The following is a 27,118-nucleotide window of genomic DNA, read 5'->3' as shown; positions in this document are numbered from 1 at the left end:
TTTCTCATCTCGAGAGGCGTGTTCAAGCTTTTTGAAAATGAAGAAAATCATTCCTTTGTGCTCTTTATAGAAAATTACGTAAAAAATCGTATTTATTTAGAAAGACAAGATCACAACTGAGTTTAAAGGTAACCTTCTGTCTGGTGATATTATGACTAAAGCTTCAGTTAAATCTTAAGCTTCTCAATAAGTACCTTTTTTCTTCTGCTTCAAATTCTAAGATCTCTAGTTTGAATCCTTTTACAGATGATAATGGTTTTTACGTGTTGGAGGACGTCTTGGTAGATTCTGCTCGACCCATGTGTAAGTATCCTATTATTCCAGAGTCTGGTATAACAAGGCCATTGTTAGGTTTTTCATGATAAGGTTCACCTTCAGGAGAAAATGTACGATGAAAATTCGTGAAAATGGTATTGGGATACTAGTCTTTGTTCTCTTGTTAAGTCAGTGATGGATTGTTCATTGGAAAGTTAAGAGGAAGGTGCTAGGATGTCTGAGCTGCCTGAAAGAAATTAGAGGCCCCCCATTAGTTTTTGTGGTTAGATTTGTTTGGCCCGTTTTTAGTTAAGGAACGCGCTCATTGTTAAGCGTTGGGGGTTATTATACGTTTGTCAAGTGAAGTGCACATATTGAATCTGTGGTTCTATGAATACGGATTCTTTTATCTGTGTCTAAGAAGGTTTATATGTCGTCGTGGATCTATTTCGAATGCTTAGGAGTGATAATGGATCAAATTTTGTTGGTGCTCAGAGTGAGCTGAAGGAGTTGTTTAAAGTCTTGATCATGACAAATAAAGCTTTTTGAGAGACGAATTGATGCTGACTATGTTGTTGGGAAGAAATCTCCTTATTCTAGTCATTTTGGGGGGCGTTTGGGAACGCCAGATTAGAATATTAGAGCTGTGTTGGATGGAATTTTACAAACTCATAGCAGTTCATTCAACGATGATTCATTGAGAACATTGCTTTGTGAAGCTGAGTGCATCATCAATTCTCGTCCATTGAGCGTGGAGAACATTGGAGATCCCTTAAGTTTGAAACCCATCACACCAATGATGCTTTTGACGGTTAAGTCAAGAATCGTCCTGCCTCCTCCTGGTGCATTGGTGGATGCAGCAGCTTATTCGAGACGTCAGTGGAAACGAGTGCAACACGTGGTCAAGAATTTGGTCAAGATGGAGGAAGGAGTACTTGACCAACCTCCAAGAAAGAACAAGATGGCTATCCAAACGACGAAACTTTCGGATTGGTGACATTGTAATGTCAAAATGGATGCCAAACGTAATCAATGGCCATTGGGCGTGTCACCAAAGCAAATGTCGACGAACGTGGACATTGTCGAAAAGTAACAATTAAGTTAAATCAGGTGAGGTCGAAAGACCATAACAAAAACATTATATTGTTGGAAGAATACGAAAAATGAGATTCCCCCCCCGAGGAACCATGAAGATGTGAAATCTTCAGGGAGCATATGTTAATGGAGAGCTCCATTATTTGATGCGTCAATAATTATGTATATATTTTTAATTAGAAGTCCTTGTGCATAGCGTCCTTTCCTTTCAGTGTCCTTTTGTTTGTTGAGTGTCTCGCGAGGCTTTCTTTGTTTCCATTCCTTTGTTCAGTTCTTAGTGTATTCCCAGGTCGTGTTTTATTATTTTACGTCCTTTATAATTCCTCTAGGGAAATTAGCGAAAGCTTTATCAAGTTGTGTTTTTGAATTGTAAACTAGTTCAGCACTGAGAGTCTGTGAGAAGTCTGTGTGTTGTGAGAGTGAGCAAACTTTTGATTTACGATACGAATTTGCATTTTAGTTTCTTTTTAAGTTCAAGAATTTTCTGTTGATTTTTACATTTCGTCTCAAGTTTCTGTTTGCATTTTTGTTCCTATTTTTTCTGTTCCTTTTTTACAATGTGATTTCGACCAGTGATCAAAAACAATTCTCTCCGCTCACAGTCGTCTTCATCACCAAATTGGCTGGCGACCGTTCCTTTTGATTTTTCAAACCTGACACAGATTTTTTACAAACATATCACTATGAGAATTCAATAAAGGATACTAAAACACAATTCCTGTGTAAATTTGAACAAAAATGGAGAGATTTTCACAGTGTTATGGCTGAAAATGATAGTTTTTGGACTTTGTCGTAATTTCATCACGGCTGGCAACCGTTCCTTTTGATTTTTCAAACCCGTTACAGATTTTTTACAAACATGTCACTATGAGAATTCATTAAAGGATACTAAAACACAATTCCTGTGTAAATTTGAACAAAATTGAAGAAATTTTCAGTGTTTTTTTGTGTTTTTTTCCAAACATACCACTATTACATTACACACTATTGTACCATTTTATTTGGTTTATCCTACTCTCCTCCAAGTATTATCCCAATTCAGAATAATGCTTAGCTAAAGGCTGTGGCCTCTAATAGGCTATTTTTCTCCTGGAAATTTTATATGGACAATCAAATCAACGGCGCATCATGGCTTATCTATTGGCAAGTTTAGAAAAACATCGGCTAGTATGAAACGCAGGTTCAGGTTTCAGGTTACAGCTCCAGGTTACAGGTTACAGGTTGTATTATTGCAGACCAGATTGAATTTAAATAAACAATCTTCGGACTACGTCGTTTCATTCTACATTGGTTACGAACAAATGAAAAAAAGAAATTTGATATTTCAGCATTAGGGGTGTATAATATGAGCAGATTTATTTTTATTACAAGCAATTTAGTTATAGGAAACAAAAAATAGTCCTTGGAGTACGGGTTCATTTATAGCTTATTTCGGAAATATAGAACGTCATAAAGTTATTAAAGTAGTTAATCCTACAGATTGTGTATCTTGCTAAAAAATGTGGCTCGTTAGAAGAGTAAACAGAAAGCACGTGTCCCGATAAATCAAAAAGAAAACCAATTCAAACGTAATAGCGTAGCTCTATTTTTTTTAAATAAAATAGCTATAATATTATTTTCTAAACTCAGAAATCCAACAACACACCTGCACAAAACCTCTAAAATTATAAAAAATACCGGATGCATTTCCCAAACGTTATATAGCGTTATAAAAGAAGTTCTTATATATTTTCGATTCATTAAAAAAACGCATGCCGCACAGAAGAGAGAAAAAGAACCGCTGACCAAACGCACGCTGACCGCTCAGAAAAATCGACAAAGAAGATTGTGAGGGAAAAATAGCTTAAAAAAAACCGCTGGCCAATGCACGCTGACCGCTGAGAAGCGGTCTGTGAAATCAAATTCACGGTATATGTTTTGTATGGATTTTTGTTCGTTTTTTGCTACATAAGGTTCATTTTGTTTTGTTTGTTTTTTTCGATAAGTAAGTATAGGTTTGAATTTTTTTTTACACCACTTTAATCACCAAGACTTGCTCTTCAGATCGTGCTAATTATTTTTCCAATTTCGACCTACAACCTGTAACCTGTAACCTGAACCTGCGTTTCATACTAGCCGGAAAAACATACATTTATAACTATAAGAACTTGGAAATATTGACTTCTAAATGTTTATCTCCTTTAGCTCCAATTTTGAACTTTTTAGTCGAGGATGAGCGAGTGGGGTGTTGGGTTGGTTCTTTAGGCAATCACTTAGAAGAGCTAAACTTCCAGCTGATTTATTTATTTGTTATGATGATTTGTTATGAGAAATCTCAATACTCGCTCTGCTATAGAATTATTACTTTGCTTTCTGATTACCTTAAAGGAAGAAATTTTGGCGGATTTGGCGGATTTGACTGAAATCTAACACAACTAACTCAACAAACTCATCCTTCACATCTTTTAATCTCGTAAGCCGGAGCTTTCAGCGCAGCTGGTTTATTCATTATCAAAGAGAACACTAGACGTATTTTAAAAGTCTAATGTGTTCGCTTTGATAGGGAATGTTATATGTCATGATAATTTGAACGAATAAGACTATTCCAGATACGCGTTAGCGGGAAAAGTCAAGCAGAACTTTTTTGATTGATCTCGATTGGAGGATCAGTTTGGCGCCTTTATTTAGGCTCATTTAAAGGAACAAGGGGTACATAATGTTGAGTTTCATCTGTTGGGAACAAAAAGAACCTTTTGTTCAAGACAACGACAGCCAATATTAAAATTATTGCAAACCCCCTGTAAGATTATTGCCTCTTAAAAGCATAAATAGCTCGGGTGTCTCTCTTTTTGTCATTCAATGTCTGGCCATGAGGGCCAGACGAAGTCTCATAGTCAACTGGAGATCTCTTGAAGGAGCTGCACAAGGAAAACGAACGCTGCATTTGCGCCCAAACAATAAAGGTTTGTTCACTTGTCCATTGTTGAAACATTGCTTACACACCGATTTCAAAAGCTGTCGAGGACTACGTAAACATATCAATACGAAACACCCTTGGTATTTTTATTTTGATCAACAGCCTGGAGTAAAAACGGAAAATATGTTTGAAGAGATAACTGCTGCCAGGAGCAAGGCTTATACAGCTAAAAAACCAGCTTTTTCTTTGGAACAAGGCATAGGCCAGGAATATCTACAATGGTTAACTACATCATGTGGGGGAGGTAAAACTCACAAAGAAGCCGCTCAAATTGGTAAGAGAACTATGAAATTCTTCATGAATGCTTTAGGGAACAACCCAGATGACATTGAATTGACTTTTGAATTTGTAGATTGCTGTCTAGGATCTGCAAATATCATTGTTTCGTTTTTAAAAACTTTGGAAGAGTCTTGGAAAATGAGTTCGCCAGGTTCGTTGAATTACGTCAAAGCTATTAGTGACATGGTCGATTTTCGAAAGGCAAACGGCGTTCCAGATTCAACATTAAGACATTTTGCAGTTACAGAGGTTTACTTAAGGAGAGCGAAAGAGAACTTACGGAAGAGAAAGCACGTCGAATGCACTCGTAATCTTGACTTAGAATCTTTGATATCTAAGGATAGTTGGGCATCCATTGAAGAAATGGAAAAAGTTGTACCGTTCCCAGCCGGCACACAACGTTTTCAAAACGTTTTTTTTAGGTTTAAATTACGTTGTGAAAAAACGCGTTGCCAAAAAACGTTTTAAAAACGTTTTTTCAACGTTGTAGAGAAAACGTGTTATTTCATAACGTTTATAAAACGTTGTTGAAACGTTAAAATCCAAACCGTTTTCAAAGGTTTTGCTAACAACGTTTAAGAAACGTTTTTGCTAAACTTGATTTAAACGTGGTTTTGATCAACGTTTTTTAAACGTCTATAAAACGTTTTTTTGTGACGAAAGTGTAGTGCCCAAGATTTATATTTGAAATATATAAATATAACTTCATCGCCTCTCACTTTTATCCCAAAAAAATTTCTGAGACTTTACCTACCTGCTCTGAGATATAGGAGAGATATTCTATATATCTTTTTCTCTTTTACTTTATTGACTTCTCTTTAAGTTTTAAAAAATATATTTTAATAAAACGCCCACTCCCTGTTTGAATACCTCGTAAGATCGCCCACCCGTATAGAATATAAACTTGTAATAGAAACACCCACTCGCCGCCCCCATCGTCCGCAGAATTAACAATGGAATGACTTCTTTTCTGGACAGCTTTCGAACGTTCGAACGTTCAAACGTTCGAATTCGAAATCACTTGTAGTTCAAAACAAAAATCAAACAAAGTTGGATGTTTCATGCACGAAGACTGGAAGAAGCTGGTTCTTTTACAAAAATCAACTAGATAATGTAAGTAGTTTACATTAAACTGAAAATGCTTTTGATATTTAAGTTAATTCTTAGAGGCTTTATCGGTGTAGCTTATTTCAGGTTTCAAATTCTGATGATATTTATTTTTGAGAGCAAACCTTGGAAAAATTACATAATCTTCAGTAAACTTTATGTTAAAACTTTTTATTTTAACTTCTTTTCCCTCAGATTCAAGCTGGAGTGTATTATTGGTTTCCTTATTGCGACTATTCTCAGCTGACTTTGTGTGGTCGCCAGCAGAAAGTACCGAAAATATGCTAGTAAAGGTAGGTAAAATGTAACAAGACTTTAATAATATCTTTCCAAAACTATGCTAATAATTTCTTGCTAATACCCCTGCATCACTGAGTGAGCTTGGTACTTCAAACTACTGAAATTTGACTTGGAACACCCTGTCTCAACGACAATAATTTAGCAAAGTCCTTTATATAGATACATTTCGTGAAACAAAGTTTGGCCATGAAATTGAAGAAGTTTTTTCTTTATCCTTCTGGAGCATTCTTTTTCCCGTGGAAAGAAAAGATAGTTTTCAACGTCTCAACTGCCTAAAAATCTTTAAACATCAAATTTACTATTCGTCTTTTATTTTTCAGGATCGCAAATGTGTGAAGGAGACCAAAGAAAATCGCATCAAGATATCGTTTTTAAACACTTCGAATAGCAATCATACTGGAAACGTTGGAATGATGATCACAAAGATGCCAGAAAAGGAAGGACGGAAGAGAAAAGAACATCAAATGTTTGATTCATTACGTGTAATTTATACTGATTGTAGATTTTTCATACCCAGAAAATTATATAGAAAAGAGCATTCAAAGAAAATTCAAAGTGTGTACGGTCTTTCTCATAATAGTGCAATGAATAGGAATTATTTTGGCAAAGAATGTCTTAGAGACGTGTTAAAACTAATCTAAAATAACTTTTAAAGACGTTTTTAAGTCGTCTCAGAAACGTACCATACCGAAATGACAAAAATTAGAACCTCTCAGAAACGTCCTAGAGACGTCCATTATTTGTTCCAAAAAGACGTCTTTCAAGTGGCTAGAAGAAAACGTAGAAACAACGTTTTTTAAACACCTTGCAAAAACGTAATCTATAAACGTTTGAAAAACGTTTTTTTGACGTTGTGAAAAAACGTTTTAAAATGCGACAAATACAACCTGAAAAAAACGTTTTCCAAACGTTGTGAAAAACGTTTTTTAAACGTTTTTTAAACGTTTTTTTGCCGGCTGGGTTTCACTTGCCTAGATTTAAAGGGATAATAGAGAAATGCCTTTCTCATGGGATTGTTACCCAAAGGGACTTGGTATTTTGTACTAGATTTATTTTTGTTTGTTTGTTTTGTTTGTATTTATCATTGTTGTTTCTACGAGTAAAATGCTCTCGACCAATGACTTTCCAATTTTTAACAATCGAAATGATTAACAAGGCTAAGAAAAATGAAGGCTTCATTGATCAGACCGAGTTTAAAACATCTAGTACTTACATATTTGATACCTTAATCTTAACCTCCGACATTATAGATATCATCGACTTGTATATTTTGCACATCCGTCCTCGACTAGGTGCAAAGTGTGATTATCTTTTAGTAAACTCTAATGGATCTCAGTTTCAATCCTTGACCATTGCAATGACGATGCTAGTTCATGAAGCAATCCAAAAGTACATTCATCCGACGAGATACAGGCAGATTATCGAAACTGAAAGCAGTGAGCGATTGTCAATTGAAGAACAAAGATTTATATCAGAAGATCAAAAGCATAGCTCCCAAGTTGCTAAAATTCATTACAAAAAGAAACAATCCAGACAAGTTGCGATAGAAGGTAAAAAGTGCTTGGATAAAATGACGATTGATTGTAGGAATCAAAATCGAACGCTTATGGAAATTTACAACAACTTGGACGTTGTTTTTGATCAAAACGTTCTCGATAAAAGCCGACAAATCATTGGTTCAACACAGTTGACCGATCCAGATGGCGCATCCTGTTCGAAGTATCAAGATCCTTATCAGCCTGTCGACCCTTTAGACGAATCTACTGACTTTGTAACTTTACAATCGAATACGACAGACGGAAAGGAAGAAGTTTCGGTTGAGGCAGACGTACCGCAAACAGCAAAAGCTTCTAAATTGATCACTCTTGATCACTGCTTCTTCCAAAAGAGTGTGTAAAAATGTTAAGTTTACCGAAGAAGAGGATACCAATTTGAATACAGGTATAACAAAATACGGAAAAACTACTTGGTTTTCTATTTTGAAAGATGACAGGCTAAAATTTCATGTATCAAGAACCAGAGATTCACTCAGAGTTCGTGCTGGCTCTGCAAGGGGCCCCCCCAGCGGTTTGCGTGATTGCGTGAATGGGCATTTTCGGTTGCGTGAATGCGTGAAAATTGAAAAAAAAATGCGTGAATGCGTGAATTGAAAAAACTTGCGTGAACGTGAAAATGTACTTTTTGATTGCGTGAATGCGTGAATCTGGGCTATTTTGTGCGTGAATACGTGAATTTTCCCTTTTTTCCACCGATTATGTGCAGTTTTCCCGATTTTCCAATGTTTCCCCGATTTTTCCCAAAAAAATTTCCGATTTCTGAAAAATCGGGTTATTGCGTGAAACTCGAGGAAAATTTGCGTGAATGCGTGAATTTCGAAAAAAAATTGCGTGATTGCGTGAATTGAGGGTCCGCTGGGGGGGCCTCCTGCAACATTTAAAAAACATTTTAAAACTAAAAGTGGTTAAACTAAATATTTTGTTTGTTGACTATAATATTAACATGGCCGGTCTATAAGATATGGAACTACAATAAGGCCTAAATAGAAAACAATACAGCATTACAAACTCTTCTTAAGATTTTTGTGAATAATGTTTCAAAGAGGGTTTCTTTCACTATCCTTAGCCAATGAACTTTCAAAACGAACCACAGGCTAAATTTACCAAGACAGGATGAGTTCAAAATCGAAATTAAATTTATTGTTACGTTACTATATTGTAAACATATAATATGTTATATAATGTGTAATAAATTATATTATTATACATACTATATCATATAATATATTAAATTAAATAATATATATATACTATATCATATAATATATAATATTTATATAATATATTATTAGTATACTATATATTATTATACTATATTATATGTACTACCTACATATGAGATATTATACTATAGATCTTTGTGTTATATTCATCATTACTTAATCGTGAAAAAATATTTTGATTTTAGAAGAAGTCACGTAATCAATAAACTCAGTTCAATTCACCAACACGACCTACACCCCGTGATTGTACGTCACTTTAATAACTTCCACTTGGATACTGATACGGGTGTTTTTTCAAATTGATAACACGATCTCGAAATTTGAATAATTTGAAGAAAAAACATTTGAGATACTTATGGACATTGCTTAAAATAAGAGAACATCAATATTTCGAAATATATTCAGCCTTTTCAAAATAGTAACACAAGCTTGTTTCCATAATATTTGAACACCAAAAAGCAACGAACTAGGTTAGATTTTAATCAAAACAACATCTTATGATTCATTTTTTCGGTCACAAAGTCAGGTATGAACTTTAGACCCTTGAGTATTCCAGAATTACTCCTAAAATTAAAAAATAACTTTGAGATCGTTTCATATTCAAGTGCAGTCACGATCTATTATTTTTTTATATGCAATAGTTCACTAGACAACTAAATGAAAATAAGTCTATATAAAACATGGGAATAATCTTGAAATAATAATAAAAATCTTAAAAGAATCTGTCATCGACCACAATATCCAACAGCTCCCTCAATCTTTTTATCTGTTCGTAGCAAGTTGGGTATTTGGGTAAAAATCTTTTATGGCTGAAAATATTCCTTGAGCAGCCGCGCACTAAACACCATGCATCAAATTTGGGTTCTGCACATTGTTTGCTGTGAATTCCCCCTTCACGTTTGTATCTTGCACAAAATGTGAGATACCTTCCAACTGACTTTTTCCGTTGAAAACATATGGGTGAAGAGCGCCCGACTGACCTCTCTGAAATAGCTATCGGTGTTTATGGTTGAAAGGTAGAACTTTTTCTCTTAAGTTCGATCTTTCCATAAATAATCGATGGTGGTTGGTGGTGTTGATTTGGTTTCTTTGTTTTGATCTTAAAAATGAAAAAAATGTCACTACTGTTAGATAGTTCATTTCAGAACATGGCTAATTCTTATTCAAAAGTCATAGACGCTTAAATGATACGATCCAAAGGGGAGTTGACGCGACAACTACCTATTCAAAGGACCTTGTAATTTTTGGAATACAACATGATACTTCAAACATTGACCATACTTGTTGGAGCTAGAAAGTCAATACCAGAGTGTTAAATATTGTCATACCTTAAGGGAAGAAATTTTCGCGGCAATTTAATTTCGCGGATGGCTGAAAAAATTGATTTCGCGGGAATTTAATTTCGCGGTCAATAAAATTTAAGAAATTTCGCGGGAACCTAATTTCGCGGTTCATAAGATTTTCAATACATTTTCTTTAATTTTCCTATGGGTTTTAACAATTTTCAGGATAAATGTAGAATTTATTAAATTTCGCGGGAATTTAATTTCGCGGATTGACAATTTTGTAAAATTTTGCGGGAACTTAATTTGGCGGTTTTAGCCAAAAACCGCGAAAACCGCGAAATTTTCTCCCCGCGAAAATTTCTTCCCTTAAGGTAACAAAAAATTTAAATACCTTTTTCATTATTCTCAACAGGTGCATCTGGTTTTGTTTCTTTGGCACGGGATAGTGTTTTCTCCACATCTATCGAAAGAATCATTACATTAGGGTCGATTTGAAATATTGCATTCAGGAAATGAACGTGCCTTTGCTTTCTTTGATTATCATTTCAGTTTTCAAAAATATTTACCTAAATGTACAGCTTTGGATTGTTCATCATCAGTATCATCATCATCTTGTAATTCGATGACAATCTTCGCCTCTACTTGATTGTCTTCAACTTCATCTGTAAGATATAAACATAATTAAAATTTCATTACTTCTGCTCTTGTGATGATGTACTCTGTTTTAAAGGCATGCAACAAGAAAATAAATGAGTAAGCATGTCTAAACATGGTAATCAAATTAGCAATAATATCTTACCAGGTTCAATTAACAAGGCTGGCTTTGCCGTCGAATTGCCCCCAAATTGTTCAATCAAACCACTTTCTCAAGCAATTACTAAAATCTTTAGACTCTTTTATCGTCAGGTAGAAACTTATAACGCCAAATGTTTCTATTTTTCAAATGTTAAAACTTTCTGGGTCATTCAAAACAATGAGCAAATATTGAATTGTATTAAGAGACTTAATCAACGTAACTCTTTAAGATCAATGTCTACCTTTGACTTTTCTACCCTTTATACTAAGATCCCTCGTGAAAAACTTTTACATGTAATGAACCAAATTACAGACTTCTGCTTTCAAGGTGGCTCGCACGAGTTACTTTCTTTGCCTAAGTCTAGGGCTAGCTGGGTTGCCAAAAATAATCGGTCTAGGGTGAAATTTACAAAACCGCTCTTTAAAGAGGCACTTGAATACCTCATGAGCAATTGCTATTTCACATTTGGTAATAAAATCTTTAGACAAACAATAGGTATTCCGATGGGCTCGAACCCAGCTCCCTTTTTGGCTAATTTGTTCTTATATCATTTTGAAAGTCAATGGGTGAAAAGCCTCAAGAAAGAAAATTTACAAAAAGCAAGGCGCTTTTCAAACACTTTTCGATTCATCGACGATCTTTTAACCATCAATGATGACAATTTATTTATGGAAAACTATAAAGAAATCTACCCTCCTGAACTTCAGCTCAATCTTGAAAGTTCAGGTGATACTATTACTTTTCTGGATCTCTCATTAACCAATGACAACGGTTACATAGATGCAAAACTCTATGACAAAAGAGATAACTTTTTTTTTCTCGATTGTTCGTCTTTTATTTGCGTCGAGCAATATTCCATCTCGGATGTTTTATAACTGTGTGGGAGCTGAAATTTTGAGGATTAGTAGGGTCTGTTCCAGTGTGAACAATTTCATTAGTGCAAGTATGTCTCTCATTGATAGAGCAAAGAAGCAGAAGAAGTTTTGAGGAAAATGTATGGTCGCCATCAAGTTTTGAGAACCTTTTTCAGTAATGCAAAAAAAATTTGGACTGTTGTCACTGTTTCTTTTACTAATTTACTAATTTTCATTTCTTTTTAATCGATAGAGTCGTTTTATATTTCAATGTGTTGTATCTTTTTCTCTGTCCAGTATATTTGTAGTTTGTGTCTAAGTTTGTCTCATTTCCTAATTCGTTTCCAATGTGTACGGCCACTCGGTTACGGGGTTCCGAACTGGGCTCTCGGTCAACCTTTCAACTTTTTCTCTTTCTTTCTGCTGTATTTCACTGTATGGTCAGAAATTTTAAACTTTTTTGTTTACAATTTGTTTTATTTTGATCCCTTTTCTCTGTTTTTTATGTACGAAATAGTGTCTGATCAACACTATTTCTTCTTTGGTAAAGATGACGGGTGGCTCGCGGGCGCCAGAGAGTGCTTACTCTTGGTACCACACCTGACTCTAGGCTTTGTCTTCATCTTGCCATTTTCTTTTTCTTTGTATAATTGTTTGTTTGAATGTTTTGTCTGTTTTGTATCATATTTGTTGGTATTGTCGGTCGAGCAATTGGGGTGTGATGATGTTGAGGGTAGTGTTTTGATCCATGAGAGATTTTCAAACTTTTCTTAGATTTATAGGGACCCCTCGCTTGTTTGTGATCTTTAGGAAATCAAACTATATTGGTCCAAAAACCCCTAACAGCATATTCAAAGAACATAAAACTTACTGCTAGTTCCTGCAGAGATATCTAAAAATTCCTCTGAAAACAGTATGGCGTCTCCGTCTGACTGAAACCAACACAACCGGGGATCATTGGGAGCTCTGAAGCCGATACCGATTCTCCATAAACCCGCAACTCGACTCCAAGCAAAGGGTTTTTCTTAGGAGAAGAGCGCGGATTCTAGACTGTTCGAGCCAGAGCTGGCCTCTACACTTGTAATGTAATTTTTCGGTGCATTTGTGTCGACAACTTGGTACGACAAGAGCGCGAGAAAGTTCGAAGGCCTTCAGAAGCCATTTGAAATTTCTGAAAGTTGAGTGAACATCAAAATTTACAATTTCTAATTATGGAGCGAAGAAAGAGTTTTGCGTGCTAATACTTTGGGAAGTTGCTATTCATATGATTATGAAGTGAGTGTCTTGTTATCATTTTTAAGCGAGGGGTCCCTTTAATGTAGGAAAAAAGATTTCATCAACCAGTCAACCTTGGGCATAAAAAAAAGTTAAAAGTATCTCAGGTTCTTTCAATGACAACGTTGTTAGTTGTTACACCAGAGATTTGACCCATGGAGTTGCTTCATTTCTCTTTTAACTAACAGTGTTGAAGAATTGTTTGAAACAGGTGATTTGCTTATGGAATCTGGCCTGTCATATATAATTGTGGATATTTTACAGACTTTTGTGCGTTCATTTTTGGTATATATTTCCATTCTCAATTATTCTATGATTCTGTACATAGCACCTAGGACAAATTTCTTTTCTGGAATAGACTATATTTACATATATCACTTTAAGAAGATTACTGAAGATGAAATTATTTTTGTTTGATTTATAGGGAGAAATATGATATCCTATTAGCTGTTAACTACTGAGCAAAACTTTTAAATATTTCACACCTAAAATCTGTTCTGGAAGACTCAGAAGTACAATAAGAGACACAACAAATTATGAAAAATAATTCCCTTAAACTAACCTCGATTAATTGCCTCTATTAATTGAAGGAACAATAACAGAAAAAGATTCTATTTCCATTTAAATCTTCAGCTGAAAAAAGCCATCTACGTCTGGTTTGAATGAAGCTGTCGACGATTTTCTTTCCTTCCACTTCTCCCCGTTCGTTGATTTGTTTACATTTTCAAAATTTTAAGATAATTTTACTGACCGCCTGGAAAATATCGATGTCTAATTGGCTAATTGGTTTTGTCACGGCAATATCTTTAAGATCAGCGAGACAAAAAGTCATAACTCGTTAACCCGGGGCTCTTACTTTTGTTTTCTCGCTAAAAAAATCAAAATCTCGGCTCCTTAGAAAAGTCGAGAAGCCCTTCCTGTCAAAGATATCGTTGAAATAAACTCTACCCTCCTTGAGTTCTGTCAGAATTTTGAAAAACTCTATGGAAAAGACCTCGTCATGCCGAACATGCACATGCACTGTCATCTCCCATCTTGTATCACTGACTTCGGTCCAATCTATACGTTTTGGCTCTTCAGCTTTGAGAGATACAACAGAATTCTTGGATCCAAGCCTTCAAATAACAAAAATATCGAATGCTAATTGATGAGACGATTTGATAACAATTTGGATGCCCTTTGTTTACCTTATCCTGAGATTTTGAGCAATGAATTCCTACCTATGATGAGTAAGTTCTTTTCAGAGAAAGATTCCAGAGGTTCCATACAACACAAGGATGATATATCAGTCGATCACATTCGCTAAGCATCTCGAGATGTAGATGTCACGTCGATTGATTGGTGTTCGTTACGTCGTGTTCAGTAAAAGCGTAAGCTTGACGTGTACCATCTCAGTGAGTCGGGAATAGATACCTTACATATACATACAAGCATCTTTACCCAAATAAAGACATTTACGTACACAGAGCTTGCTGGAAAACGATCGAAGCTATGACAATGTATGTTATGGATCCGAAACTTCTCGCTCAATACGATCCTCGCATATCATGACGTATTGGTGTAGAAAGGATGGAAAGATTTGTGATAAAATGGACGATAAGCCCTGGCCAGGAAAGATTCTTTTCTTTCTAAAGCATACAGCGACCATTGACAGTCTTTTTCAAACTCACTTCTTGACAAAAATTAACTGGTATTTACCAACACAGAGTGAAAATTTGAAAAAAAGATACGGAGAACCAGTGATGTTGTTCCGTGACTTTTTGTTTGAACTTGGTAATTCAGCTGCTTTCATCCCAATACAAAGATTTTTTTGTAAATTTGTTTATACCCAAACAACAATTGACTCCTCAGACTACATAGTTGTTGTTCCTCGATATCGTCATTATAATGTTTAGTATGTATTTCAATAAAGCATGAATTTTGGAGCCACCTCAGATCCACGATTAAAGATTTACTAGTAATGCGAGACTTAGTCTTGTCTATTATGTGTGAGAAATTATCCTCTAATATGAACCCACCGGGACTGTGATACAGGGGTGTCAGAAAACCGTGGCTGTGTTTCATCGATTTGGTATTTTAGAATACCATACATTTATTCTTTCATGCATATAGTTTACTTTTTTGACTAACCAGATCTTTTGTTATAAACGTTTTCAGTCGGACAACTCACATTTTCGTAACAAAATTAATATTGTCTTTTCAAATCTGTCAAACTCACCATGGACGTATTTCTAGGGGATTCTTATAAAAAAGCTATATATAGTATATAGGTAGTATGCAGTGCTGACGTCCTAATAAGGACGAAATGCACATGCTGCTCTGCCACCCAAATCACCTGAGTGAATATAGTTGGACAGAAATTCTTATTTCTTCACATACATATGTATAGTTTATATCGTTGTTCATATATTATTCGTGGTTTGTAATTGTGCCATCTACATTCCCAAACCAAGGATTTATTATACACTGGATATATAAGTACCTCATTTTTGCTGATTTCTCATGTTCTAACTATGTCCACAGTAATGACATTATTGTTCACTCTCCTTTCCTGATCAAATGATTTTTCGATACAATTTAATTGCGTTTTATATAAAAAAATCACTCATCCAATCCGAGTCAGATTCTTCTATTTAATTGCCAATTATATGTCGTTATGACGTTTCAAGCTGTGAGAAAGATTTAAAAGATGTGTTGTGTATAAGAAATTGAATGTTGACACCAGAAATTCTCAAACTTTAAGCACAAAAAAAACCACCTTGCCACCACGTGCCTCCAAAAGATTTTCATACCACAGTGACACCAAGACACTCAAGTCAAATTTTTGTTACTTTTAGCTCTTGTGGTAAAAGTTTTGGAAAGATATTTCCAATTGAAAATGGGCATTATCATTTTGCACAACCAGTCAAACAAGTCAAAACCAGTCGAAACCAGTCACTTCCAGGCAAACTGAATTGCTTTTTGGCAAAAGGGGACAACCAGTCAAAAAATTCGTTTAAAAGGGGACAACCAGTCACTTAAGTCGTTTAAAGGGGACAACCAGTCAAAAGAGTCATTTAAAAGGGGCATCCAGTCGAAAGAGTCATTTAAAAGGGGACAACCAGTCAATTGACTCATTTAAAAGGGGACAACCAGTCAAAAGAGTCGTTTAAAAAGGGACAACCAGTCACTTAAGTCGTTTAAAAGGGGACAACCAGTCAATTGACTCATTTAAAAGGGGACAACCAGTCAAAAGAGTCGTTTAAAAGGGGACAACCAGTCAATTGACTCTTTTAAAAGCGGACAACCAGTCAAAAGAGTCATTTAAAAGGGGACAACCAGTCAATTGAGTTATTTAAAAGGGGACAACCAGTCAAAAAAGTCATTTAAAAGGGGACAACCAGTCAAAAGAGTCATTTAAAAGGGGACAACCAGTCAATTGAGTCATTTAAAAGGGGACAACCAGTCAAAAGAGTCATTTAAAAGGGGACAGTCACTCACAGGAGTCATTAAATAGGGGACAGATTTTTGGTGTTTGCGTTTTTAAATACTACTGTATTACTAAGAAGCGAAATCTCAACAAATAAATGAGAAATGTCTCAAAAACTAAAAAAACATATTGTTAAAATGTCCTACAACAAACAAAATTGAAATAATGTTAAAGGAAAGAGTTTGAGAAATTAGCCTGCTCTTTTGGGGGAAGGGGTAATAAAGTTGCGAGCGGAAAGGTATCTGCCTCCCGACTTACGAACCTCGGACCCTTAGCTGGACTAACAAGGAAAAAACAAAGAAAAGATTATCGAATTTAGAATCTTTTACGGAGCAGAAAGCTAAAAGTAGATTTTTCTTGGAGCCAAAACTTGAAATTAGTCCATCACAACCTGGTGGTGGTGTGTTTTCGAAAATTTGAAAAAAAGACTCATTTAGGCTGATATGAGATATAGACCAGGTCAGCAGAGGCTATTAAAATACTCTTAGGTGCCAAATAAACGGGGGGACCTAATTACCGGGGGGGGGGGGGTTGGAAAATGGACCTTTGAAAACCCTAAAAAGGGTCAAAATAGACTAAATTTAGGCTTTTTAGAGTAAAACAAGGAATTTTCTTTTTTGTAGCTGGGATTTTTTTCAAAAATTAATAAACGGGGTGTCCTAATAAGGTCTGGGGGGTTGGAAAAATATCGAAAAATTAACAATCGTGGTGGGGCCGTTTATTTGGCACCTAAGAGTAATTCATAAAGCTCTAAGAACTATCATGTCAAAATACGAAAAAAGTTAAAAAAGCATATTGCCAAAACTTGCATTGTAAAACTTTATACAGGATAAACTCCACCCACTGAGTATTGGTTTGCTTGATTTTTGCTAGCGTCAAGTTAACTAGTTTGGGATTAGTTCAGATTATCAGACAGAGGCAAAAGAAACGGTTCTTTCGTACTTCAAGCTAAAGTTGATAAAAATGGAAAAATATAAAAATACTATCAGAGCGGGGTACGTCTACTATTTGAAACCCCTGTCTCAGTCCCCCGGTGGAACTTTTTCCCTCAGTGGGGATGAAAATATCGAAATTCCAATGCGGATAGAAAATCTATTGTTTCCAGCTAAAAAATTCCAGTGGGGATGGTTTTGAAGTGCAATTTTTTTCATTCAACATCCAATGGGGACAAAATCCTAGATCGATTTCCCAGTGGGGATGGAATTTTAGGGATTTTTTTCCACCAGGGACGTTTTTTTTGCCAATTTTTCCAATCGGGCGAGGGATCCACCGGGTCTGTGACACAGGGGTGTTATTTGAGAACGCCCAAATTGTTTTTCTTTTTTTCCAATAAATAAAGGCAATGCAAATGAGGTGCAGTGGAGTGGATATGATTAGTATTAAAAACAATAAAAATGATGTATCATAAAGAAATCCTAAAGTGGTACATGAGTTAAGTTTCAGTATCAAACAAATAGTAAATCAATCTCATCATACAGTGTGAAAACTAAATTCGATGCGCATGTGGAATATGTTATTTCAGACTATTGAAAAGATGTATCCAAAAAACGGTATCGTGAAAGAGGCCACGCTAAACTGAACCTAGTCCTACTCTAATAACTATTTTGGTATATGTGACTATTACTATAATTATACGATTATAAGAAATAAAACACTCAAATACAATGTATCGGCAGTGAAGTTACTAGTTTCCAATGGTAACACCGGATGATGTTACGCGAGCACGAGATTCATCAGATAGCCCATTCCAAGTTTCTCTTGGTATGACAATAGATGCAAATGGAAATTCTTCAAAGTGTTTGTCAAATTTTTCGAGAGCAAATTGTTTTAGGTAGTCTGCTTGGAAGTGAATATACTGAGGACAGAATCTTGATGTCCTTCTCCCGTGGACTTTATAAAACGAACGCCCATACGATTTTATAATGAAAAAGTCCACTTCTTCAGCTTTTTTAATTTTCTTACTGCATCTTTCTTGACATGTGGAAACCAACGGAGAGACTTTCGATCGTAGACAAAGTTCGTATGCGGGTTCGTTAACTTGAGTCGTTTCTTTTTTTCGGTGGGCATTTTTTCGGTCATGGTCAATCTTTCTTTGTTTCTGGCTGGTTTCTTTTCGCTTCCTGTTGATCTTTTCGCGGTCGGTTTTATGGGTTTCGGTCGATCTTGGTTAATTTCGTTTGCAAAAGGCTCGATTGTGGTCTTAATTTCGGGCTTGCGAGTGCGCTTTCTGTTGTTTGGTTTCCTACCACTGCTTTTCGGTTTGATAAATTTATCTCCAAGTCCATGCCGATAGTTTCGGAGTTTTTCAACTTGCTTTCTCCTTCTCTCCGGTTCGTTCCCATGAATGCCATTTTACCGGGTCAACTTTCAGCTTTTCGTACTCACTCGCTAGTTTGTAATCACCTCCGTCATATAAAGCCTTAATTCCTTCCTCTTGTTGTCTTTCTACCATCCTTTTTATGGTTTTTGCGACATCTAGAATCGTTTCTTTCTTAAATGCTTGCTCCTTCTTCTCTTGAAAATGCATGCTTTCGATTCCATTGTTGTAGAATAGACCTTCCACATCGCAATTTTTACGAGCACTTTTAATGACACTGAAATCTGGTTGCTTTCTTTTAACAAACCAATCAAAAAATCCAGGGCAAAGTTTTTCTCAGGCTTTGATCCACGCAAGCCTTGTCTTAAATTCATCTTGATCTTTTGAATCAGCCAAACCAAGTTCCTTGGTATTCCCATAGCGTACACCATAAATGTCACTTATAATCCTGTTGATAGCTCGATTACCATCTTCGGGGCTGAGGTCTAAAAGTTTCTTTTTGTCGTTTTTGAGAAGATGAAGAGTGCAAAGAAGAAGATGAAGATTTGAAATTTGAGAGGAAAATCCATTGAAAATGGCTTTATCTAAGTCTGTACCGATGGCTTTTAGATTCCTTATTCGAGGCTCAAAAGTGCACATTTCAGATAGAAATCTGCTGAATATGAACTCCTCCTTGTTAAAATGAAGAATGACTGGGCCCAAAAATGTTGGATTTTTGCCATTGTCTCTCCTTTCAAACCTTTTATTTTTGTAGCAGCAATCAGTGACCCAATTTTCGCAAATATTAAAGGTTGTATCAACACACAAGACACTGTCTTTATCACAGCAGAAATCGGCAATATCACTTAGTTGCACATCATTACCAATAAACATATAATAACTCTCATCAACACAAGCGACGGATCTGATAAAGTCTGGGTCATTTCGCTGCATACTTATGGCACTAGCAAGTTCATCGGTCAACTTGTTTATAAGTATCGGTTGGTTTTACTTTAGTGTTTTGTCTGTATACTTGTTTCATATCTCTCAACTCATGACTTTGAGAAGTTGAATGAAGTGCACCGCCAGACTCCTTATTGACCTGGTTGGAGGCCATTCTTCAATTTATAAGTAACGTTTTCTAAAACGCTTTTAGATGTCCTGTAATAGGGTCGGGCATCGTTGCTTTTGGCATTCCCATGGGGTAAACATTTGTCTTCTTCTGATATATTTGAATCTGCTTTGTAAAAGATGGCAATATATGGACTAGCAGGCCCAATAGCACTGGATATCTCGATCAAAATACGAGTTAACGGAAAAGTCTTGCATTTTCGGTACGAGCGATGTAGTTCGATCACATCTCTGGGCTCTACGGGTACTTTCAAAAATTTATTTCCGCCAGTTCTTAGGTTGTAGAAGTAGCTTTCATCCTGGCAACGCACAGTGTATGCTTTGTTATTATCAAAATAATAAAGACTTCTATTACTCCGCGCTTTTAAATAAGCTCCGTTGTCATCAGCAAAAACCCTTGACTTTGACTGATTCAAACAATCGGTAGTGTAAAGATGTTGTTCTGATACCTTTTAGTGGCACAGGGCTATAATAATCAGATTTTTTTTCGTCTTTCAATGTTTTGATAAAAAATTCAGCAGTGCTAAACATTTTTGTCGAGGCTTCTTCAAAAGATTTCAAACTTTTCGAAATTACCGACTCAGAATTAACGACTGAAGAGCGAGTCGAGGACAAAGCGGTTTTGTCAATAGTTTTTGACGCGAAAACAGGTGAGACGTTTGGTGAAGGGCTCGGCGAAGGAAAATTATGGGCTGCTTCTGACACATATTCTTTACAATCCTCAGGTAACTGTTCAGCGTGGTCGAGCAAACCATTGCAAATTTTGAAAGCATGGTCGCGATCTTCTATTTCTGTCTGTCCATCGAAGTATGCAGACATGCCAGCAACAAGCCAAGCAACGCAGCTGTTTGAATCAAACTGTTGTTTACTTTTATAAAAACAGCTGAATGAAACGTTCACTCCTCCGAAAAGAATTTCTCCTAAGCGTAAGGCTGTGGTCGTTTTCCCTTCTTTCCAGCAAAATGAGTCGACCAATATTATATGCCGATGCTTGACATCCACGATAAACCCATTGAAATGGATACCATTACACATTGGTATCAAAACTGTGTCTCGATTTTCGATGATTGCTGGCGAAATATACCTCTCGTAAAATGGTAGGTATAGACTCTCAGATGGTGAAAAACAGGGATAGACCCAAGTGTCTTTAGAACTAACCTTGTTCAACAAGTGATCGATTGCTAAAGTATCCAGCGTCATATGCTTTTCACGGCACAAGTCCAACTCACGTTTGACACGATTAACCACATTTTCACTGTTTGGTACGAAAAGAAAACGCTAGAGAACTTTTTTTAAATGAGATTAATAAACATTTTTCAAAATCAGATACATTTGAGCCGCCATGAGAGTTGTCCTTTGCGGACATAGCTAGAACATCAATTGTTTCCTGAAACAAATGAAATACAATGGTCGCTCTCCACCGTGGTCTCCACTGGTCGTTTATCCAGTGTCTCTTATAATTCCTTGCTCAAACTGTAATTCTAATCAATTGGCCACACAGCGTTTATTTACATAAAATGTTTTTATTGAAACCCTTAGTTTTCGTTATTACTCAAGACTTCAATCTTCTATATATGTTATTTTCATTGAAACCTTTATTACCCTTTTGTATATCACTATCACGGTTAGAATTTTGTTTAAATTTGATTAATATCAATGCACTTGACAGTGTTACAAATATGGATTTAAACCCGTGTGTTATTTACCTGTGACCCCACTTATTAGCCTCAAGATTCCTTGTGAAATACCATCGTATGTTTTCTGGGAACTGTTGACGAAAAGATAAAATTGTTTTTCTGTTCCAAAAGCTCAATTTCCAGATGTCAGAAATTTCGGACAAGGGGCGTTTGTTAATATTTTGAAAAATTTGGGAAAATGATCTTTCACGGTCTTTCTGACGTTGGAAAATTTCGGATATCTTGACATTTGAAATTATGAGAAATGTCACCTTTTTTTTCTTTGGAAATCTTGGAAAGTTCATCTTTTAAATGTTTCTTACGACTCAGAAATCTCACATTTCCTGAATTCTAGAAGACCATAAAATGTGAAATTGTGAATTTTGAAATATCAACTTCCAGATATTTTTTGTAAATTAAAAGGTCAGATTTCGAAAGTTTAGGAAATACGACTTTTTTTATGGAAACTTCAGGAAATATGACATTTTCCAAATTTGGAAAAATTCGTAAAGACAGCTTTTCACCCAGTGTGGAGTTGACACTCAAGCTAATGTCCTTTCGGAAAGCTTACCTTAGGGATACTTTGTTTTGTTTTGCCTCCATATATCAATTGGATGGGAAAAAGCTTTCCTGAGAGGGTGACAGCAAACGTACCAGTCATCATTCTCTTGTTTTCAGATCCTTCGATTCTGACTGATGCGGATCCTTTTTTCGCCATCATCATGTTACTTCATAGCCAGTACCTTCCCACAAACCAAATTTTTTCTTTGTTTTATGGTCAGTTACACTTTGAAGCGTTTGTCGAAAGTTATCGCACTGTGGTGGAGGGTGACGTCGATTCTGTGCGGAGTGTATAAAGGCGGGAAAACACGGAACTCGAAAATAAAGACTGGAATGGACAATTGAATAGGAAGGAGAGGATATCCGTTGATATCCAATCTAGTCTCAATTTTTTAGTTCCGTGCATAAAATCAAAACAAAAGAATCCTAGGGATCGGGATGAAGTTTTGGTGAGCTGAAAATGTTCTTTTTCGAAATTATTTTGATACACCCCTTTTATGATAAAAGAACTATACTTAGAAGCAATACAAGTTTCCAAAAGTCTTCAAGCAGCTCCAGTTAATGTTATTGTCAACAGGCTCTTAATTTAGAAAGGTAATGAGGTAATCCCCCTTCTTCAAAAGGTTTTCTTCCTTGTAGAGAAAAGCAACCAAAAGCAAAATCAAAGAAAACTCTCAACACTACCCATAGCCAGTTTTTGAAACAGGGATATGTAAAATAATGAGGATTCCAAGACTATCATTTGATGGAAATGATCTCGTGCAATTTCAGGATTCCGAGGTACAAATAATAGAAATATATCATTACTGTACTGTGCATTTTCTGTACTGTATTTACTAAAAAAATTAGCAAATTTCTAAAGTTGTAATAAAACTATATGACAATGACTGTAATATCTTAATATATTAATATAAATATATAGGAAAGTTAGATAAAAATAATAAAATTTAGGCAGATTCGTTTCACAATTCGAAGCAAGACCTACTTACTATTTAGTTTCCAAAGTTGAGAAATTTAAATCTTAAATCTGCTCGAGATCTCAAAATTAATTTGTAGTCTTAACTCTAATTATGTAGGACCAAACTCGTCACATTAAAATGTAAAACTTCTAGAACAATATCATAAAAATAGTGTCAAGTTTTGACAATTGTCAAGACTTGTCTATGTCACAGGTAAAGACAGCTGAAGAAAGTCATTCATTTCCATTCCCAGCAAACTTTCGAATCAAATACAATCAAATTTCACTTTATCAACTTACTTTCCATAATTTCATTAATGGAATATTTTCAAACTAGCGACCAGAGACCAGAGACCACATCGAACAGTCAATAACAGCAATAACAAACAAACAGTTCTTCTTTCAACTGGAAAATAAACAAAATAAATTCTTCCATGTTTCAAGCCATACCCAAAAGATATTCGTTGCCATCCCAAAGCATACAAAAAGTGCAAGTTCGTCTTCGATCATCAGTGAGTGGATTGCGCAGCACTTTGGCTCTATGTAGGATAGGATCTAATCTAAAGAAATGATTTGATAATTTTCATTCACAATGTTCATAGTTAATCTCTCGGATTCTTCAATCCTGTTATGGAAATAACCCAAAAACTCTGCTGCTGTTGATGCAAAAATAGAATTTCATCTTCTTTTCTACTCCATCCACAGATTCAGCTGATACTGCTTCTTTTTCGTTCGGTTTCAACTTTTCAAAACAAATCATTTTGGTTCTCTCTCAAAAAAATTTCAAAATTCGAATCACAAAATTCGAATCACAAAATTCGAAAGTTCGAAAATCTATTTGAACTTTACCGCTCGAAGCAATGCAGCGACTTCTTTAAAAAACGAAAAAAGCACACGCGATGGAGTGCAGCTCGTCCAAAGTCACGTCAAAATGAGCTGCGCCGAAGAGTAAATCTTGAACAGACTTTCCCGTCCAAAAACATTCGATTCCGCGGCAAAAAGTAACAGACGTTAAATCGCGATAAAAAAGCGGTTTTCGTCTAACAGGCTAGTTACTTCAGAGGAGTTTGATGAAGGTTTAGAATAAGCGAGGGTGGAGTGTCGAAATTCTCTTAGCTGACGATTTCATGATGAAAAAGGTACTCGATCTCTTTTCTAGACGCCTCTGGGATTTCGATTTTGGAGGACGTCTTTCTTCGTTTCACAAAGTTCATGAGGTCCATGGGGATGAATCTATGTCGATTTTCCCGATTAGGTTTGGATATCTGTCGATGAGAGCATGGGCTGTGGCATTAGCGATACTACTGTTTACCACACACCCTTTTCTGCTTTGAGCGATCAAATATGTTTGCACCATGGCGTCAAGCTCCCCCAACATTTGAGGACGACCAGTCTTGGAAGAGTACTTTTCGATTGTTTTACCGAGGTCTCGTTTTTCTTTCTCGGCTCTCTTTAACTCCTCTTGAAATTTTATTTTGAAAGTCCGAACGGTACTCTCGTTTAAATTCGGATAATCAGGCTTGAACTTTCGAATTGTAGCAGCGTTACCGTTTTCTGAAGCATACTTCCCGATCGAAAATCGTTTCTTTTCATCCCATTTCCCGTATTTTGGCTTTCTCTTGCCGGTAGTTGAGCTTATTTCTTCGGCAATAGATGCTGAGTCAACTGCACCAAGATCGCTTGTCGATTCAACTTCACTTTGCACTGTCGACGACGACGTTACATCTTCTTAAAGATAAATACAGAACAAAGTTTAAAACTCTGAAACATAAAAACCAATTTTAAACTTTCCGTGTCACAGTTGTCAACTCTCAGAAGTATAAAATTTGAGCGAAGATGCTTTTCTTTTTTATCAAAGATAAGACTTACCATTGTCACAGTCGTCTACATTGCACGTCGGGTTGTTATCTTCATTGTGATTTTTATTCTGCTGTAATTTCATGGATTTCCTCAGCAACGACATTTTAGAAGATTAATGTAGTCTAGGAGCTGTCAACTAAAGACTACACTTCCATATTTTAAAGAATGAAAGGAAGTTTACGTCTTGTCGCCCTTTTGTTTTGCTTTTTCGACAAAATTCAATGAAATTAAATATGGACATTTTGTCAGGGGGTTTCGATATTTTCATCGTGCGAATTTGTAAGAGTTTTCAACCATTTTTTCGGTATCGTTTACCCTTAGTGGAACCGCTAGAACTTTATTAACTCAAAATCTATGTTTATGACCTTTGCAAAGAAATTATACACTCCAAATTCTTCAATTATTTTATTGTTAACTAACCCCCTTGTTTGACTGCTGTTCTATTTCCGATAAAGAATTTCGAATCTTTCAAACTTCGAATAGTTCGTTCGAATGTTAAGAAAACAACCGAATTGAAAGACAGACGGGGGTGGGGCTGAATTTGTTTTTTGTTCAAAACATCGAAACATGTTTATAGATTATTCATGACATGCATCACTGCAATGACTTCACGAAATTATGGGTTGGTGTAGTTAAAGATGCACGATTTAACGATTCACGATGCGCGATCCATGCATAAAGTATGCTGATTATTCCTAATAATTATCATAAAACTTAAATTGTATAAAATAATTCTAAAACAATCGCATAATCTTTTCTCGCTTTTGTTTACCACGGTAAATTTATGCAACAAAAAAGACAAAAGTAAGCAATGAAACTAAGAATAATTACAACCGTAAAATTATGAAAAAAACTAACTTACATATTGTTCATAATGAGCGCAGTCACACCAAATGATTTACCTCCGCTTATATAGATGTTGTCATAACAACAAATATTTTTATCTATTTTTGATGTGACCACTCCAAAAAAATGAAAGAAAAAATCCTGAATTCGAGGAATCACCTGTTCTAATAAGCGAAAAATAAGACTTGTTCGATAGCAAGTCTTATCGCGAAAAATAAGACTTGCTCGATAGCAAGTCTTATCGTAGTTTAAGAAGAATTCCTTTATGTTTAAATAAATACGTCTATTGAAAATTGTGATTTGTGTTTACTTTTCAAATTTTGAACATATACACGCCATTACATTCACACACAAGAGAAAAACAGAGTTTTTTTCTCTTTATTTCGAATGAATGAATTTTTATCCACACAAATTTTTAGAATTATTAGAAATGCTGATTGAAGTTTTCCGATGTGCCGCTTAAAATAAGCAAAAATGGTAACCTGTTTGTAGCGAGATATTGAAAAGCTTTGAGAGGATTTCTGACACCTCTGCTAAAATAGTTTTTAATACTTTAGAGGGTATGCTATAAGGACCTCAGAGTTAAAACTCTACCTTTCGAGCCTACTTTAGAGCATTGATTCTGTTGATTCTGCTTCTCCTGCTTCGAGCGATTGGGAAGTTGTTTTACTGACCATTAAAAAGAGAAAGACTAAAAGATTGGCTTGTGATGTGGATACTTTAAAATCAAAATGTTTCAAAAGGGTTGGCATGAACGACTTATCTTTTGAATCGGCTGTTGACAGATTAATACAGATGGGTTGCATCAAACAAATCACAAGGAGTGGTAAAAAAACTTTTCATCACATCAAAGATGTTGTGATTAAATTACTAAAATAGGAGCTAAAAACGGCACAAGAAAATTTGAAAATGACACTTGAGCAAAACTCTGTTATATCAAAACAACTCTCATCAACAAAGACTTTTACAAGGGATTCTGTTGATTTTTCTGAAACATCTGAAAACATGAAAGCAATTAATGAAGTAATTAATGATATTGTGAATTGATAATATGCGTGTTGTGAGTTGGTCCTGCGAGTTGCGAATTGCTATCAAATATGCGAGTTGCGAGTAACGAGTTGCTATTTTGACCAAATAAAAGTGCCAGTTGCGAGTTGAAAATTTCACGTTAAGGCATCAAAATCGCGAGTTGCAGATTAAAATTGCGAGTTGAAAAATCAAAAGTGCGAGTTGAAAATTAAAATCGCAAGTTGCTAATTAAAATCGCAAGTTGAAAATTGAAATCGCGAGTTGAAAATTAAAATCGCGAGTTGTAAATTAAAATCGAAAGTTGAAATGA

The 27,118-nt window shown here is 35.6% G+C and overlaps 1 long non-coding RNA gene across 1 annotated transcript; it reads left to right on the top strand.

The window, feature by feature from the left end:
• Positions 1-5,486: 5,486 nt before the first annotated feature.
• Positions 5,487-6,344, top strand: LOC136802965 (uncharacterized). Its single transcript, XR_010846082.1, has 3 exons — positions 5,487-5,698; positions 5,888-5,985; positions 6,313-6,344. It is a non-coding gene; the product is annotated as an uncharacterized lncRNA (long non-coding RNA).
• The last annotated feature ends 20,774 nt before the right edge of the window (positions 6,345-27,118 follow it).

This window comes from Clytia hemisphaerica, unplaced genomic scaffold, assembly GCF_902728285.1.
Source record: "Clytia hemisphaerica strain Z4C2 unplaced genomic scaffold, Clytia hemisphaerica genome assembly, whole genome shotgun sequence".
NCBI lineage: Eukaryota > Metazoa > Cnidaria > Hydrozoa > Leptothecata > Clytiidae > Clytia > Clytia hemisphaerica.
Note: the sequence above shows the minus strand (reverse complement) of the source record. Positions and strands in the feature narration are given on the sequence as shown.